This window comes from Meriones unguiculatus, chromosome 5 (assembly GCF_030254825.1).
Source record: "Meriones unguiculatus strain TT.TT164.6M chromosome 5, Bangor_MerUng_6.1, whole genome shotgun sequence".
Classification (NCBI taxonomy): Eukaryota; Metazoa; Chordata; class Mammalia; order Rodentia; family Muridae; genus Meriones; species Meriones unguiculatus.
In genome coordinates, this window is record NC_083353.1 from 91,262,381 (window position 1) to 91,281,830 (window position 19,450).

Consider the following 19,450-nt stretch of genomic DNA (forward strand, 5'->3'; position numbering starts at 1 on the left):
AACCTCTCCCCTGATGGGTTCATTGAACAGTGATACAGCTGTTTTCTGTCCTGCCACCTCATTAGATCATACACACACACACGCACACACACACATGTTGGCAGGAGCCAATTTTCCTCGAAAACCCTTCTTGCACCCGGCCTTAGCCAGCACCCAGAACATGACTGGTGAGCAGCAGGAGTGTGTTCACGGATGGAGACAGGTTACAAGCAAATGGTGCATGATGCAGCTGTACTTTATCTGCTCGGACCGTGAAGGCAGTCGGCAAAAGCCGAGAGGGAGAGGGAGACCTGGTGCCGGGGACTCACCTGCTGTTTCCTCCAAGAATATGGAGGTGCCCCTGGAGAAGTGTCTCACAGCTGTCAGAGGTGCCCCTGGCGCCCGTGACTTTATTTGGAAGCAGTGTCTTTGCTGATATAATCAACCAAACTCAAAGTCATATCGGATGAGAGTGTGTCCTAAATCCAACGACTGATATCTCTGTAAAACAAAACAAAAGTGTGGTTTTGTGTGTGCATGCATGAGTGTGAATTTGTATGTGTGTGGCCCACATTCACACAGCACATGTGCAGGTCGGAAGACAACCCTAGGTACTATCACCAGGTGCTTCCATCTTTTGTTTGAGACAGGGTCTCTCACTAGGCTGAAACTTTGCCACGTAGGTCAGCCTCGCTGGCCTGTGAGCCTCAAGGAAGCTGCCTGCCTCAGTCTCCCATTTTAAGCATTGTTGGAATGGCAGTCTCATGTCACCACAGGCTACTGCCACCACACCTGGCTTTTTATATGGGCTCTGGAAACCGAACCCAGGGCATCATGCTTGTGAGGGGACCAAGCTGTCTCCCCAGTTTTTATAACAGAAACAAGTTCCTTGGCTACAGAGACTGAAATGAGACATCTATCAACACCTCCCCCACCACCCTTCCCCATAGCTAGCTTCCAGAACCCAGAAGAGTAGAGAAAAGCATCTTCCCAGAAGGCCTCACAAAGAGAAGGCCCCGTCCACGCCTTGCTGTTGGCTTACTGACCTCCAGAACCACAAGAGAATGGCTTTTGGTGTATGAAGCCACCCATTCCTGCTCACCTCTCCGGGCACCTCTGGGAGACTAACAGGGAGGGCGGGGCAGGATGATTGCACATCAGCTCTCTGCTGCCTCTGCCTGGAACTCCAGCCTGACTGTGCAGTGACTGAAACAGGTCACATGATAGTTCACCTCGCTAAGGACAGCAGTGCAAATGTGGTTGGTGTTAAGAACCAGAAATCTGCTGAGCAGGGCCAGATTCTACAGGAAAGGAGCCATCGGTGGCTTGGGCCCCTTAAAGAGCTCAGTGTACTTTGACTGATCTTAATAATTCTTATTACAAAGCATAATATGTTCCTGTATTGTTTTTTTTTTTCTTTCTTGTTCAGTACTTCAAGTGATACAGTGTGAAACAGTACCAATGTGCAAGCTGGGAGTGTTTTAAGCAGTAAACCTTCATTCATTCACTTATTCAACAGGTACAAATTATATACCAAGCACTGAGCAAAGCACCGTGTGGTGCAGAACATATTTGCTGACCAAAGTCCTAGGAACTTGGTGGAGATCTTGAAGGATGACTGAGAATAGCCACGTTCCGCTCTCCTCATGGGAGAGCCAGGCAGAAACCTTGCTGGCAGTCAGGAGAAAGAGGTGTAAGGACTACAGTGAGTGGGAAGGAAAACAGAAACTCCAAGATTCCTCGTGTGAACTGGCTGACGGGAGGGATGCTGATGCTCACGTGGGTGTGGGCAAAGGCAGTCAGACAGACAGATGGATGGGGTGGGGGGAGTGGATGTGCTAAAAACCAGTGGTTTCTTATTGGACTTTTAAAAATTCCCATTCCATGTAATGTAGGCACAATGACTAAGATTTCAGGAAAACTGTGATCTGCTGTCTGTTTTTGAGGTGGTTGTTGTTTGTTTGTTTGGCTGTTGCTGTTTTTTAAAGTTTTACTAGGACCTAGCCATGCCTGTTTCTGCCCGTGGCTGGTGTTTACTGAGTACCTGTGAGATCACGTGATCCCAAAAGCCCCCCCCCAAAAAAATTACTATCTGCTAATGTAGAGAAAGCTTGCTGATTGCTAGTGTGTGTGTATGTCTCTGTGTGTGTGTGTGTGTGTTTGAGAGAGAGAGAGAGAGTTGTATGCACATGTGTGTGCACGGTTTTGTAGAAGCCAGAGGACAGCCTCAGCTGTCATTTCTTCAGGTGCCTTTCACCTTGTACTTTGAGACAGGGCTTCTCACTAGGCCTGGGACTCACCGAGTAAGCTCCCCTGGCTGGCCAGAGAACCCCAGAGAGCTGCCTATCTCTGCCTCCCCAGCTCTGGGCTGACATGTACATACTATGATATGTATACCAGTCTGGCTTGTTTTACGTGGGTTCCAGTCAGCAAACTCAGCCCCATGTGCTTATGGCCGAGCTGTTTCCTGGCTATGCTGCCTCTGGATCCAAGTGCTAAAAGAGAGCCTAGAGTTTTTATACTGTCTCTTACTGCAAGTTTATAAAATCTTACTGATTTTTGCCACCATTGCCTTTGCTTGAACCTCAGGTGGGGTGTACTATGGAGACCCCAACTCACTACTAAAATTTGCATTCTTTTTTTACTTTTGGGATATTGCCTAAAGTTCTGGCTTATTAATTGATAGCTTGCATGTAACCTTACTATAACTGATCTCAACGATCTGGCACACAGTAGGTGCTTAATCAGTATTGGTAGAGTTTGAAAAGAATAGTGAAGAAACACATGCCCCGTTCTTCATCTTGAACTACAGAAGAAGAAAACTTTCCAGATTCTTCCTCATAAGGCTCTGATATTAAAAATGATTCTGGTTTCGCTGAAGACTTACTTTGTATGTGTCTTTTTTCTTATGGCTTATTATGATACGATAATAGGTGGGCCTGGTAATATCATCACTGGGTTTTATTTGTCTTTGTGCAAATGACTTTTCATTTAGATTTGTTTCAAAAAATGGATACTCTCCTTTCTGCTTTGCCTTTATCCTTTAATGACATTCTTCCACGTGGCTCCTTTTGTTAAACCCATAATATCATCCTTGCTATCATTCTAAAATAATAACCATGTTTAAATATGACACGGAAAAGGAATGGCTTTTATAATTCTAAGTAAGATATCTATTTTAATCCAGTTCAATGCTGATGATTTTCTCTTTATTTAAAAAAATATATAAATCACCAAGATTCAATTTGAAAGCCAATTGTCTATGGAGGTGCTAAAATTCATTTGTTCCATTCAAGTGATAATGTACAGTAAAGTTTATCTATTTTTAAACAGTTGGAATATTAATCTAGGAGAAAGAGTTTTCTTAAAACAATTAGTACACAATGACTCTGAGATAATATGAAGGGCCACCGAGGAACATTTGGTTCTAAAAGACTTAGCTGTATTCATTATAATGCTGGCTGTTCTCCTCTGTCGGATTTCTTTTCTTTTTTGTTATTGAAGATGGGCCTAAAGGCAAAGCTTGCTCCTCATGTACTTCAGTCTTCATTCAAAGAAAGAGATTGTGATGCAAATTTGTGGCATATTTGTTAACTTTCCAGATGGGAAAAAGAAGCCTCGCCTAAGAAAGGCATTTTCTTATGATTGGAAACCATGACTAGGTAATTGCCTTATCATCCCTTCAGGTCAACATGAACTAGCTATCACACTGAAATAGCTGTTATTCAGCAACCTCTAAAGACTGAAAGAACCTGGAAGAAGTAATAAGACATTTATACAACGGAAATAATAGGCACAAAATTCTTAGAGCCAGGTGTGGGGGCTCCTATTTTGTAATCCCAGGACTTAGGAGGCTGAGTCAGGAGGCTTGCCAGGGAACTGGGCTGTATATCAAGACCCTGTCTCAGTTTTTCAGGGTTTTTTTCCCCCTTTTCTTTTAGGACACAGGACAATTGTGGTGTCTTTCTTTCTAAACTGCAGAGCTCTTTTCTTCTATGCTCTGGACATAGTAAGTACTTCATAAATTTCAGTGCATCTTCTATTATGCCCCCGGGACCCTTTGGGTAGAGCTTTTCACTGCCTGTTATAGAAGAACAAAGCAGAATTTGGAAAGGTCAACCATGCCACCTCGAGCCAGGGTAACTGCAAAGGAAAGAAACTAGATTTAAACCTAGTGTGGTCTGATGCCAAGCATTTCACTGTTATAGTTTCTCCTCAAATTTACAGCACTGCCATAAAAGCCTGGAATGGCCAAGAACAAGAAGAAAGCAGCAGCAATTTGGTGTGAGTGTCCCATGCCCTCAGTCTTCAAACTTGTCTCCACAAACCTCATGGCCATCTGCTCACGTTCTAGAGGTTTCTGAGCCTCCACGTGTGACTTGCCATAGAATGGTACTTCTGAGCTCTGGCCAATGATCCATAGCCATCTGACTTAGATAAGCTTAGATGGCTTAGATAAGCACCCTCCCTCTCCTTTCTTGTGTCTGAGTTAACAGATCCCATCACAACGGCAGGAGATGGAGGAGAAGAGGCAGGGAGGCATGTAAAGATGTGTTGATTGTGATGCTTAGAAGAGGGCAGTTTTTGTTGCTGCATGGCTACAGTACCAGTCCTAAGCAAAGGCTCACAGTCTTCCTCAGAGCTCCTGAAATGCTGTACATCCTACTCAGCATCCACTGGCTATTGTCAACCGTCATCTTTAAACGGACTCATTGTCAGCCTGGTTTGTCAATGGCTCTTTTATGCGTCCAGTTTATGGAAACCAACAGATTTCAGATTTTTATGCTTTTAGTGGAATGTGGAAGTTTTTATAAGAATTCTATCCAATAAAATTCTTTTCTTTCTTTTTTCTTTCTTTTTCTTTCTTTTTTCTTTTTTTTTTTCTTTTCTTTCTCTCTCTCTCTCTTTTTTTTTCCTTAAGGTGAGAGAGGTACTATGAAGGGGGAGATGTGGTAAGTAAATCCAGGGGAGAGGGACTGGCTTGCTGTACATGCCTGAGGGAACAAGGACAGATGCTGTTAGAATAAGAGAACAGTGTATGTGTGTGTGTGTGTGTGCATGTGTGTGCATGTGTGTGCATGTGTGTGCATGTGTGTGCGTGCACGCACTCATCACACACGCACACACGAGTGAAGGGAAAGATATTCAGAAACCCTCTACATTATTTTTTACAATAGCTTTTGAATCTAACATTATTTTAAAATAAAGCATTAGAAAGAAGGGCTGCGGAGATAGCCCTTGTCACGCAAGCATGAGGATATAAATACCACATAAAACCCACATAAATGGCAGGTAGGCATGGGGACCACCTGCACTTTGAGCCCTGGAAGGCAGAGGTATGGGTTCCCCAGAGCAAGCTGACTAGCAAAACTAGCTATCTTAGTATGCTGTGGGTCTAATTGAGAGACCCTGCCTCAAAGGATAAGGTTGAGGAGAATTTAAGGATGATCCCCAACTTCACCTTTGGGCCTCCACATGCATGCTCATACACATACATGCATGCATGCTTGCCCATAAGCCTGCCCATACCCATGCAAACATGAACACATGCACACATACACAAAAAAAAAAAAAATTTAGGAAGCACAACAGCAAGGAAACTCGATTATATAACACCAAAGGGATAGCCACCAGATGACCCTGTCTGGCTCCAGGGACAGGCAAGACCCACTTGACCCTGGAGCCAGACACAATATGCTGTTCCTGCCCCACCTGACTCACTGCAGTCTATCAAGACTGAGCTTCAGTGGCTGAGTCAGTGGGGAGAGGCCAACAGGCTGCAGGACAGCTCATGGTGCCGTGAAGGTAGAGAGAGTATTATCAGTAGAGAGCAGGCTGACATTCTGATTCAGATTCTATGAACTGAACCCAGTCTGCTCACTGTCATAGCGCTCTGCTCCTTGTGTGGCCTGCAGACATCTTAGACAGAGTCCGTGAGGGTGAAGGAGACCTTACATTGATGTAGCCAGATGGGCATGTGTGTAGAGGCTGGAGGTTGACATGAGGAGCCTTCCTTGGTCACTCTCCTACACTGAAGGTGGAACTCACTGGCTTACCTAAGTCGGGAGAGCCCCAGAGAGAACCTATCTCTGCCTTCCCAGTGCTGAGATTTCAGATATTTGCCTGGTTTTTCTCTCATGGGTACGGTGATCAAACTTAGGTTCTTATTCTTGTGCGGCAAGCATTCTACTGGTTGAACTTCCTCCCAAATGGGTGGCTGGTGATCTCTACACCATATCTAGAATTATAATTTAAAATCTTTATATAATGCTGTGACATAAGGATTATTAAAACCTGAGGCTGAAACAGTCTGAACGGTGGAAATAAAATGGCTTCAGTCCAAAAGTTACTGTCAAGAGCTGTATTCAAGAAGATCTGCAGTAGCACAGGGAGTCTTATGGAAGAAGGGGAGGATAGAAAGACACAGAGGGGACTGGAGCTCCACAAGGAGACAAACAAAACTAAAAAACCTGAGCCCAGGTCATCCTGCAGAGACTGATGCACCAACCAAGGACCATGTATAGAAAGGACCTACCTAGACGCCCTGCTCAGATGTAGCTCAGTCTATATGTGGGTCCTAGGTAAGGGATCAGGGGCTGCCTTTGTCATAAACTCTGTTTGGCTGCTCTTTGGTCACTTGCCCCTGGTGACACAGCCTTGCCAGGCCACAGAGGAAGAGGATCCAGGCAGTCCTGATGAGATAAGCTATGGGTAGATGGCAGAGAACTCCCCTTCAGTGGACTAGGGGAAGGGGATAGGAGGAAAGAGGAGGAAGGGTAGGACTGGGAGGAGTTGAGGGAGGGGCTTCAGTCAGGATATTTAATGACTAAATTGTAAAATGATAAAAATAAAAAAATTAAAAAAAAGAAGATCTGCAGGCTAAATCAGATTAGCTGCTTCCAATAAAAGTGGTATTTTCCTTCTCCTTCTTTTCCTCCCCTTTCTTCCACTTCCTCCTCTTCCTCTCTCCTCTCTCTCCTCTTCTCCTTCTTGGAGACACAGGGTCTCACTTAGTTTGGGCAGGCATTGAGCTCAGTGTTAGCTGAGGATGACTTAATCTTCCTGCCTCTACTTCTAAGTGTTGGAATTACAGGTGTGTCCCACCATGTTTAGTTTATGCCATGGTAGGGATTAAGGCATGCTAGGCCAGCATTCTACCAACTGCAGTACATCCCCAATCCAAAACAAGCACTCTGTTCATGCCAGAAATCATGTGCAATGGTTAATTTGTGTCATCTTATATAATCCTCCCAACATTCCCTTTATCAACTGTACCAACATGATGGAGCACTTGATGCTTGTTAACTTGAAAGTTCTACCTCACTTCATTGTCACAACCATGTATGACAAATGTTCCTTTTGTCCCGTTTATGAGCTCTGTGTTCTTTTTGCAAATCTTCATTTTAAAAATCAGCACAAAATAAATGTTCAAGGAGGGCTATATAGTGCAATATTTCTACAGATGTTTACACTGTGTAATGACCAAATGAGGGTGATGGGCCCTTCCACCTCCTTAACCGCTTATCATTTCTTGGGGATGGGAACCTTTGAAATCTACCTTTTCAGATTCCTTGAAGTGTAGCTGTTGACTTATATTCACTGTGCTGTAGAAGTGGGATGTGTTCCTTTGGGTGTTAAGTCAAGTTTGGTACCTGTTGTTCGGCTTCTTTCTACTCTGAAAGACTGAAATATATCATTTACACAGAAAGGACATATGTGTTTACTTAAGGAAATAACAAGAAAGAGAGCATGTAGCCAAACTCCAGTCAACATTTGTTTGAATCTACAGGATCTCAGAAGCCCAGGTGGCCCCCTCTCCAAATATATCTTGTTCCCTCACCCCTGACCACAGCACGTTTCTCACTGTTTCCTAGTGTATTAACCCCTGACTTGTTTTCCCCCAGTTGTCCCAGATACATACAGATCCCTAAACATTTTCCAATTCTTTCTGCCAAGGCATAAACATCTCTGAACCTTTTCCCTTCTCCAGGTTTTGGTAAACCAAACTTTGATGTACCGAACTCCCCAGAACTGTTTTTTTCCATTGCAATTATGAAACCCAACTCAAATAGCCTAAATGAAGGACACGTTCTAGGTGTGCTTGAGGGTCTGTTTGTGCTGGTCCTGCATCTGCAGACCTAGGGTGGAAAATAGAGGAAAATGAACTGCACTCGCCCTGAAAACAAACAGACATTTTTCTCTTGTCATTATTCCCTAAAGAGTACAAGATAACATCATTTGCACAGCTGCATGTAAATTATCTACTCCATATTATATAAGGGGCTGGGCACCTACGGGTTTGAGTGACTTCAGGGTGCTATAACCACTTTCACCTGGATACCAGGGCATAACTGCTTTCTAGAATCTGAAAGGACAGTGGCAGGAAGAGCCTACTCTTCCATTGTCACTCCTGGGGCAGGCTGTCTCCTGGGTCAGGTTGTCTACATATGGAGGTTCTTGGTCACTCTGGGGGAGTCAATCTTGCTTTTCATTTCATATTTCTTTTCTCCTCCTCCTCTTCTTCCTCCTCCTCCTCCTTGTCCTCCTCTTCTCCTTGATCCCTCTGTGTGTGTGTTAGAGAATCCTTTTCCCACAGTAGATGTCCAGAGATTAAGTCTCTGTGGAATATTATGGATTAGACGTTAATGGCTGAACTAACTATTCTGGCCACAGGGATGAAGCCATCTGATTAGATGGTGCTATTGCCAAAGGGACGAGGAGAAGATGGTATACAGACAAGGGTGACAGCTTAGCCCCCTCCCCCACCCTTCTGAGCAAAGCAGAATTACTCTTCCACACTTATCAGCTGCCAGTAGGCTATCCCGATTCTTCTCAAAGCCTCAACAAACAACTTGTCCACCTGTCTTATCATCTAGTTTCGGGTGAGATAGCTTCTAAAAACAATTATTTTGTGTCACAGTTTCAGAGGCTGGAGAGATGGCTGACTGGGCCTCCTTAAAAAGCCAAGCCTGGTGGTGCTTGCATTGGAATCTCAGGGACAGGGAGGCAGAAACAGATGGGTCCCTGGGCCTTTCTGGCCATCAAACACAGATGAATCAGCAAATCCCAGTTCCCACTGAGAGACTTTGTCTCAAGAAAAATTAACATGGACAAATAGTGACAAATGACACCTGAGGCTGATGCAGGTGCAGTCTCCTCAACACACACACACACACACACACACCGGGGGGAGGGGGAATACCAAGGTTTTGGAAGATCTTGAACTACTTCAAGCCTTAGATGAAAGCAGAATTGGCAAGTAAACCAGAGGCAAACCACAATGGACATCCTGGATTTATCATGAGCCACTCTAGCAATTCATCTATTCCCCAAGAGGGACATTAGAGACCTTTTCACCTCCCAGAGGCCCATCTCCCAGCATTATGATGACAGACTCCAGCAGGAACTTAGGAAGGAACAAAGCAGGTTCAAACCAGATAGTTCCCAGCCTCATTGGGTAGCAGGGGACATTTTCAATACGGGCTGTTCTCTTTCACATGAACAACATTGTAAAACCCCGTATCTTCCGTTTTTTAGTTTTCATCTACCACACTCTGGCTCTAAAAATGGACTTTACATGTTTAAAATGTACAGTTATGAATCCAGCCCTTTAGCTGATGACTACATATATTCTCTGTATACCAGTATGAGGTAAATGGGAATGAAATTAGTGGGTGCTACTTCAGAGATACATGGTAAAGAGACAAATGACAGAAAAAGCCAGAAGCGAACAAAAAAGAACCCATGATTACTCATAATAAAGATGCCCACAAGACAATGAGACCTTATGGAGCTGAAATTATGAAATATTTATAGAGCAGTTGGTTTTGTTTGTCACTGCAAACTGCTTTTTGTTTTTCACATTCTCTTTATGCTTTTATTAGAAGTCATGGAACTCGTTCTCTTCCTCCCTCCCTCCTATTCTTCTCTCCCTCCTCCCCCTCTCTCCTGCCCTTTCATAAATTTACCTCAGCTTTTCCATACCTTGCTTGGCCTATGGTTTACTATGGTCAGATAAGGAATGCAAGACCCTGATCATAAATGCCTTCAGAAGACAGCCTGCCCTCGAGTCAATACTAGCACAATTTATATGCTTTAAATATGTGTGCCAATGTATCAGTGCCAATTTTTTTAACCTTAAAATAGTTATATTCTTTAACTGGACCTTTGGAAGCAAAATCAGAGCAGACCCTTTCTATAGACCTGCTTTTCCTCAAATTTGCATATATTTTAAGTCTCATTTTTATAGACTGAATCATCAAGGTCCAAAGTAACTTGGTATTTCCTCTTTTGCCATGAATCATAGGCTAATTTTCATTTTAAAGGAGAAAAAAAAATATCTCCATGTTATTTTACATACAGCCTCACCATTCTCAACCCTGAACCTGACCTGGCTTCACAGAGAGAGCAGACCCACCTGAGCCACCAGAGCCCCAAGCTTCCCAGCTTCCTTTCGGATTTGTCTTCATTGTCATCATCATCATCATTGTCTTTCTGTTTTCATGATTTTACACTTTTGCTTCCAATGTTCACTTAAAGAAAGGTGAATATATAAGACCAAAAGATTGCCCCCCAATATTTTTGCAACTCTGGTGTAATTTATTAGTTATTGATATTAAGAAATTAAGAAACTTTGTAGATATTAAGAAATGATGCGGAATTTTTTTTTTAACTGAGGTTTGTTTTTTAAAGATAACTGAACCACAAATACAGGAGAAACAGCTTGTTGCTAATTTCATGTCATTTAAAAATTCATTTACTTACTCTAATTGTCAAATAAAGCCAATACAATCATATATATCTATCACATATTATAGTTTCAACTGAAAGCTGAAACTTTATTACGGCTAAAGCAAGCCGATTATCATGTGTTGCCTCACTTATGTTTTTTGGATATTGGGAACAATGCAAATCTATACAGGCACTGTGGCTACTTAGGAAGCTGAGGCAGGTGGATCACTCCAGCCCAGGGGTTTGAGGAGAACCTGAGTAAGTCTCTAATATCACAAAAAGCTCAAATAGCGCTTTTTTTTTTTTTTTTTTTTTTTGAGGCCTAAAGATCTCAGATGGCAGCTTGGGAGTAGTACTGACCTTTAGGAGCTATTGAGCAGTGTTGAGAGACATGTTTTGTTACAGCAGATAGAGCCTAAACATGCATCTAAAATCCGACATGGATCAAGCCGCACCACACACAAGACTACCTAGCTCTGAAGTCAACGGCGATGAGGAGGAGAAATTCTATTGGTGAAGACTTGCCAAAGACAACCAGCTACGTCCTTTGCAACTATGTCCTTTGTTACACACCCTGTGTCCCTATGCAGAAGAAGGGAGGGATAATTCATGTTCACCCTGCGCTTTCCTTTCCTAACACTGGTGCCATTGAATGGGTGCTATGTTCTCTCTAGATCAATCCTTCCTCCTGGCTATGGAGCCAGTTGAGATAAGCTTTTGGGCCCAGGATTGAAACTCCCTATGATGCTATTAGCAAGGAGGTGTGGTCCTCGTTCAGAGGCAGGTTGAAGAAGTGCTGACTTCATTCCATTCTGAAGATGGCTGACTTCATCCCACACTTACATTTCCTTATAGTCTGAGAGCCTCATCTCCAGCGCCTTCCTCCCCCTGCTCTGCCCTGTGTATGTCTCTACTCCCTGCTAGCATCTCCCAGGAATACAGTCTTCTGATAAGAATTCATTTCAGCATCTCCTCCGAGGGACACACCTAACACTTAGCATGGCGCCTCACACACAGTGGGCCTGTGTCAAACTTCACGTTGTTTTTTGAATTCGTTTAATTTTATTTTGTGTGCATTAGCGTGAGGTGTCAGATACTCTCGAAGTGGGATTTCAGACAGTTGTGAACTGCCATGTGGGTGCTAGGATTGAACCTGGGTCCTTTGGAAGAGCAGACTGTACTCTTAGCCACTGAGCCATTTTCCCAGCTCCCAAACTTCAAGTTTTGATTGAAAGAAATAAACCTAGCTGGACCAAGTGGCAGGTACAGAGTCCCAGCTCTTCAGGAGGCAAGAGGCTCTTTAGAATCCTAGAGTTAGAGGCCAGACTGAGCAAGATAGCAAGACCTCACTTAAAAAATAAAATAAAATAAGCCAGACTAAACAAATATTTCCAGTGGAAAGATATTTGAAATCAATCATCTTCCTATAACTGGGGGGAAACAATTAAAGCAAATTATCTTTCCAAGTATGAGTTTATGTGGTGCAATTTAAAACAAAAATAGCTTAAGCTGGGAATTAAAGCTTTAAATGTGATGTAAAAAAAAAAAAAAAGATAATCATTATGAGAGAGCCACCTGTTTAATGGGCATCCTTTTTCAGGTTGCTTCGATTCCTGCTCAGAACTCTGGAAGGCTTCTGCTATGGTAGCCACACTGGTGTCCATCCCAGAATCAAGCAGTAGGCAACATGGGCTTACGTTACTAAATAGAATCCGGAAGCGTAGGAAGAATGATTGGTTCCTGAGTCTTTCCTGGGCACTCACAGAGTGCCCAGACATACCCTTGGCTTTCACGAGCTTCCCCTACCCCCTCCTCCAAAGCCATGTCCTTTGTCCTCCACCAGAGAACTCTCATGACTGGGTTAACTGTAAAGACTGTGTCTGGTCCCTAGGCCAAGCCTCATCCAGGTGCTAGGGAACCCACTCCCTCCCCTGCAGCGGATGCTGGAGAAAAAGCCTGTAAGGTTTGCTGAGCACTTCTCAGTAGTCCCAAATTTCAGTTCTGCTGTGTCTAAGCTCAGAAGTACCCCCACCGCCCCCGCCAGCCTCAGCAATCTGTTAGCCTCAGTTTCCTAACTAGAGAACACAGTTCTCACAAGGACAAGGGATCTTGTGTTATGGTTACTGAATTCCCAGTAATGAGAGTCTAAGTGAGGCCATGTGTTGTTCTGCTTCACTATTGCTGCAATAAAACACTGTCCAAACCCAGCACAGGAAGAAAAGAGTTTGTTTGGTTAATGTGTCCAAATCACAGATCTTCATATGGGGGTTGAGCGGGGGGAGTGAGGGCAGGAATGCATGGCAGGAACCTGGAGGCAGGAACTGAAGCAGAGGCCTAGGAAGAGCTGTGCACTGGCTTGCTGTCTCCAGCTTGCTCAGCTTGCTTTTTTATGCACTCCAGGACCACCTACCTACCCAGGGATGGCACCACCCATAGCAGCCGGGTCCTTCCAGATCAATTTGCAATTAAGTAAATACCCCCACAGACACGCATGAGGGCCGATAAGAGAGAGACAGTTCCCCAAAAGAGGTTCCCTCTGCCCAGATACCTGTAGTGTGTCTCAAGCTGAAGAAGCCTAATTAGCATAGGCGCTTCTCTCAACATTGGCTAATAAAGTGCAGGATGATACTGTGAAGGTTGGAAGGCATCGCACAACGATCTCAGCCAAGCGAGCGTTGCTAAATCTTCACTGAGAACAGATGAACCTACACACAAATGTGTGCCCTTATTTCACCTTTTATGTTTGGTATTCTATTTCCCACAACGGTGCAGGGGGCACAACCCATTCCTTTCATGCAGGACATCACTCTATTTGCTAGGGACAACAGTGCCTGTGGTGAACACCGCTGGGTCCCAGCGACCTCCATTCTCCTTCCATCTTTTCCCAAGGGAACTCAGGTTTTAGTTAAGCAGTCACCGCCTCCAGAGTTTCACAATTTGGGTGAGTGTTCTTTAAACTTAGCCTCTCAGATTAGGTTCTGAGGAATCCAAGCTAATCACTTTATGCCGCTCTCCTCATCCCTGTGACCCAGGGATCATGTGACTGAGATCAGCCTAACCAGGATGAAGGGGAAGAATTTTTGTTTATGCATAAGGGTGTGGCTCTTCTCTCTCAACAGGTACTTGAGGACAAGGACCGTGTAGCTCCAGTTGCCAATGGCAACCAAGCCTTGCAGTCATGCAGCGCTGTGCATCAGACCTGGGCTTCAGCCATCTGGAGGAGAGAGAAGCGGAGACGTGTGCAGAGCAGGCGGTGCATGGAGCCAACTGCTGAAAGGATGACTTTCCTGTCGTCTCAACAATCCGTTGTCCCATTGTTTGTGCCACACAGGGTGTGCCCTTTTGGTACCCGACAGCCAGGAGCAGCTCACCTAACACAATGCCAACCTGTTCGGGAAGGGAGGCTGCAGTCGTGACAGTGAGGTAGCTAATGCCTGCTCATCTCTGACTGACGAGCTTGTGCCAAGCCCTTCGGCTATACCACTCTGTCTTCTCCACAGTTCTACAGACTGGGGGATGTGGATATCTTTGTTTTCAGACGAGGAAACCTATGGACATGTGTGTGTGCCAAGGCTGCATATACACACACACACACGTGCACAAATTACACCCTACACACACATGCATTACATACATATAGATAACATACATATATAGATACACACACATACACATGTACATACACATAAAAACATACACCCCAAAAGAGGTCAGTGAAAGTCCTAGGATTTAGACGTGGACAATTTGCTTTTGAAGCTAGACTTATATCTAGTTATTAAACCTACTGACCATTAAATTGTACTTTATACAGCATACACACACACACACACACACATACACACAAAAGAACTATTTGAGTACTGGCATACCTTTCTTACTAGTGTGCCATTTTTTTCATGGAATTTGTTCCTATTTGAAGATTTCTAATTTTTCACCAAATATCTGTTGGACCCTTATTCGTTCGGTCAGTGGTTCTCAACCTTCCTAATGCCTTTAATACCCATTCTTCATGTTGTGGTGAACCCCAACCCTAAGATTATTTTGTTGTTACTTCACAACTATAATTCTGCTACCATTATGAATTGTAATGTAAATATCTGATATGCAACCCCCAAGAGGGTCATGACTCACAGGGTGAGAATCACCGCACTAGGTATAAAAGCAGGCTCTAGAGGTTCTCAATCTTTGGGTTGCAACCCCTTTGGGGTCAAATGACCCTTTCACAAGGGTTACCTAAGACCATTGAAAAAACATGGATATTTATATTACGATTCATAACAGTAGCAAAATTACAGTCCTGAAGTAGCAATGAAAATAATTGTATGGTTAGGGATCACCACAACACAAGACACTGTATTAAAGGATCACAGCATTGGGAAGGTTGAGAATCACTGGTCTGGAGGTATGAGAGTGAGTAACTTCTGATTTAGCAGAAAATACATACAAGTGAGGGTTTGGGCCAGATATTTCCCGATTCTTAGCCTTTTATCCAAAGGATTGAAAGTCAGAGCTGACGTAGACCTTCAAAGCAAGACAATTTTATCTGGAGCAGTAGCACAGATTAAAGAGGGATGCTGTTAAGACGCACTGCTTTGTCTTAGCTAGGGATTCTACTGCTGTGATGAAACACCATGACCAAAGCAACTTGGAGAGGAAGAAGTTTATTTCCTCTTGCAACTCTACATCACAGTTCATCATCAGAGGAAGTCAGATCAGGAACTTAAGCAGGATAGGATCCTGGAGACAGGAGTTGATGCCAATGGCATAGAGGAGTGTTACTTACTGGCTCTTTCTTCAAGGCTTGCTTAGCCTGCTTTCTTTTGGAACCCAGGACCTCCAGCCCAGGGATGGCACCACCCATAATGGGCTGGGCCCTCTCCCATTAATCACTAATTACGAATATGCCCTACAGGCTTCCCTATAGATAGATCGTATGAAGGCACTTTTTCAAGTGAGGTTCTCTCCACTCTGATGACTATAGCTTGTGTCAAGCTGACATAAAACTAGCCAGGATAGCCAGTGTGGTGGTTTGGATAAGAACGTCCCCTATAGGCTCATGTATGAATGCCTAGTCACCAGATTGGCACTCTTTGAAAGGATTAGAAGGATTAGGAGGTGTGGCCTTGTTGAAGGAAGTGTGTCATCGGGGGTGGACTTTGAAGTTTCAAAAGCTCTCATCACGGCCAGATTCTCTCACCTACGGATCAGGATGGATCAGGATATAGCTCAGCTACTTCTCCAGCACCTGCCTGCAACCATGCTCCCTGCCATGATGGTAACAGACTAAGCCTCTGAAACTGTAAGCAAACCCCAGTTAAATGCGCTCTTCTGTATGAGTTGTCGTGGTCATGGCATCTCTTCAAAGCAGTAGAATATTGACTAAAAAGCCATACATGACTTTCAGAGAGCAAGGTGTCACTCCCCCTTCCCAAGGAAGGGCAGTATCATTTTTTTAAAAAGGGAAATACATTTACTACATTAAGCTATATCCACTATTGTGTGTAATTTAAGTGTCCCTAGTCAGAGACTTACATATTAGTGGGAAAATTCTACGAATATGTTTGCACATACAAACATGTGTACAGGTATGTGCACATACGTGCACATATGTGCATATCAGGAGGACTTTCTCCCCTGTCATTCTTAGGTTCCACACCTTATTTCTTGAGACAGGGTCTCTCATTGGTCTGGAGCTCAGCCAGGAGGCTACGCTGGCTTGCCAGTGAGCCTTAGGGAGCCTCCTTTCTCTACTTTACCAATCTTTGGATTATAAACATGTGCCCCAGGCACAGCATGGGTTGTTTTTATTTTCACCTTAAAAGTAGGTTCTGAGGTACTGAACACAGGTACTCATGCTTGCAATTCAAGTACGTCACTGACTGAGCTCTCGTCTTAATTCCCATGGCCTCAAGACTTGCTTAGTCCTGTACAGTGCTGGTGAAAATGATGGGTGTTACTTCTGGGTAGATTGAAGGGCCATTCATGGCCTCCCCCAGAGCCTTCTTCTTATGTTGTAACAGAGGCCATGTTACTACTTACTGTGGTGACCAATATAACTTTATCTGCTTACATCTTTTTTTTTTTCTTCTGTCCTGTCTTTTGTCCTCTACTTCCCCTTTCCCGAATTCTCTGCAGTTATGTTATGGGGACTCTCAGTTCTGTTAGTCTTGTGAAGGCTGCTGATACAGACGTGTATTGCTTGGCGATCCACTTATGCTATAACGTGAATTTGGCCTCTGGAGCTCCGTGGTGTGGTAACGCCGTCTTTCTTCCCTTCTATGATTAGAAAAATTATGGGAGGAGGGGGAATTCTTACAGAGTCCGCGCTGCCCTGGCCAGATCTGGCACTGGCTGTGCATGCCCGGCCAGCTTGGCAGCCATCGCACCTGGCTGACCAGACTGTTTTCTTGGAGGGTCTGTCTACAGCTAAACAAACAGCACGGTGCCAGTTCTGTAGCCGCAGCTAACTGGACCTGACTCACCCTGGGCCTGTCAGAATTTCAGCTCTGGGCTGTCCCATTAGATGCCTGCGTTGGGAGCAGAGCAGAGGACCCTGAGAAGGACGCTGGGTGGAGGAGAAGAGCCAACTCACGGAGCGAACTTGGATTACTCAGATTCTCTTACTCGTCTGCACAGTTTGAACACTCTGGAGGTGTGTACCGTTCTAAACTACACTGGGAAAGCTGCCTCTAGAGCTCCGTGGTGCCCTGGCGCTGGGTGTCTTCCTTCTATTACTGCAAAAAGAAGGCAGGGACAGAGACATCATTCTTGGGGTGATGAAACGACAGTCATAAATTTTGTGAAGCTCAGGGACAAAGAGTAAACCCCCCAGTTTGGTACCTGGGCCTGTGTAACAGCAACCAGGGACACAAGTAGCCACAGTTATAGAAACACAATGGACAGAGAAAATCCCAGTTGCCATCTTTGATTAGGCAGGAGTTCAGTAGTTCAAGAGTGTTTGTGGGCAAAATCAACACTGGTGCGGCAACACGCTATTTCTAGTTATCCGACTCTTTTCAATCCACCACATACCATACGCCCACATGGTCCTTTCCTTAGCTGATATATCTTCATGACCTCTTCCTGGATAGAAATACCACCTCTAACAGCCCTCCTTCTTTGATCTAACTCCTAAAATTGCCTAAGTGCGTCCCTTCTATTCATTTCCTCCTGCAAGCTTGTCTTCTTACATAGTGAAATATCTAAATATAAGTTTAGAGCCTTGTATATTTTAAGAGTTTTATGCTTTCTTTTGACACCTAATGTTAAAATATGCCATATAATCTCATCTCATACAATTCAAAGCAGTAATGGGAAGCGTTCAGACAAATGTTCCCCGCTGTTTTAAACTCCACTTAGGAGGTTTTATAGTTGAGGGGTTTGCCGACATAGCTATTAGTTTCTTAATATGGTGAGTATATGATTTTTTTGTCGTTGTCGTAAACCAGAGAAAGATGCAATTTTAGAGAAACACAGCATACATAGTTCAGAGGCCAACTCCAGACCCTTGCTAGTTTTTAAATCCACTTTCAGTGTGTTCTGGAATTGTGAGTGTATAGTAAACACCAATCATTTCATTTTTTAGGGAGAGAAAGTGACAGAAAGGAATGAATCAAGACTGGGGCTATAGCTCAGGGGCAGAGTACTTATCTGGCATTCAGGAGGCCCTGGGTTAAAGCTCCAGCATCCCTAAAACACAGGAACAAAAAACAGATGCAAAAGAGGGAACTCCACAGTTATCCCCATTGCTTTTCACCTTTGTACTTAGAAATCACTCAAGGTTTCTTTTTTACATTATGACCTGTTTTCTACTCTTCTGCCAGCATATAAAAGGTCCATAATCTTTGAGGATTAAATAAGTGTCTCACACACCCCAATTCTTTGTATGTATATATGCACATGTGTGCATGCATGCAGGGGGGGTGTACTTGCAGATACGTATATTGATGTGTGTACATGCTCTTCTGTGTATGGGCACACCTGGGTGTGTAGTTGCACGCATTCATGATTCATATGTGTGCCTACATGTGTGTGTGGGCATACTTGGGCATGCAGATGCCTTTGCTCATATGTTTGCATGTACATGTGTGTGCCTACATGTGTGTATATGGGCGCATTCGGGTGTGTGTGTTCATGTGTGTGCATGCGTGTGAAAGCCAGAGAACAATCGTCCTTACTCAGGAGGCATTTATTCTGATTTCGATACGGAGCTAGCACTGGAGCTCTCCAAGTAGGCCAGGCTGCTGTCCGTTGAGCCCTGGGTGTCTGCCTGACTCTGCCTCCCAAGCCCTGGATATACAAATGTGGGCCACGAGGCTTGACCTTTTCCCATATGGGGGTCAAACCTCAGATCCTCATTCATGCTCAATAAAGGCTTTACTGGTTGAGCCATCTCCTCAGCTCCCCCCAAATTATCTTCAGATCCTTTCATCAACACTTAATGTCTTTCTAGAAATATATATACATATATATTTTAATGCAGTGACCTACCTGCTAGCACATCCTTCTTCATAGCGTGCCAGCCTTCTGTTTGGACAATCGACTGGCAGTTACAATGCAACAAAGCAGATGAGTTGATGAACTTGACCGTCCTTTGGAAAGTTAAAAAAAACACCCTACCTAATTAAAGCATTGTTATTGCAGATAACCAAGGAGACAGATGTCACCTGTGGAAGCTGAATTCAATCTGTTCCATAGGGCACAGGCTGAAGCCATCGTCCCTCAGTCTTCCTGTATTGGG